Source organism: Corapipo altera, unplaced genomic scaffold (assembly GCF_003945725.1).
Source record: "Corapipo altera isolate COAL_440 unplaced genomic scaffold, ASM394572v1 136, whole genome shotgun sequence".
Lineage (NCBI taxonomy): Eukaryota > Metazoa > Chordata > Aves > Passeriformes > Pipridae > Corapipo > Corapipo altera.
The window spans coordinates 78,056-78,441 of record NW_020885109.1 but is presented as its reverse complement, the minus strand read 5'-3'; the positions used below and the strand labels follow the sequence as shown (position 1 = coordinate 78,441).

Here is a 386-nt window from a genome sequence, read left to right as displayed (position 1 = left end):
CAGAATTTTCCATCTGGGAAGATGTTTGTGTGTGTTATTGGGGGATGAGGGGGGGGCCGTGCTGCAAGCACAGCCCCCCCGGAGCTGTTAATGGCATTAATGTGCTGGGGGGGCTGTTGTCCCCCCCCAAAACACCCCCCTGCACTCCCACCCTCCAAGCCAAGGTGTCTGGATCTGCTAATTGCAGAGCTGAGCTCAGCTGGTGCCAGATTAAATCCATGAGTGGTTTTACCGGGAGCAAATAATTATGAGCAAGGTGGGGGGGCTGTGGGGACACGGGAAAACCAGCCTGGTCCCCCCAGCACGTGGGGCTGTCCTGCCCATCCATCCTCTGCGATTCCACATACCCCCCCCCCCCCCCCCCCCCCCCCCCCCCCCCCCCCCCC

At 61.7% G+C, this 386-nt stretch overlaps 1 protein-coding gene across 1 annotated transcript in view; it reads right to left on the bottom strand.

Moving 5' to 3' along the window:
* Positions 1-386, bottom strand: part of NDUFA4L2 (NDUFA4, mitochondrial complex associated like 2) — a 4,634-nt gene that overhangs the window by 719 nt on the left and 3,529 nt on the right. The window lies entirely within an intron of this gene.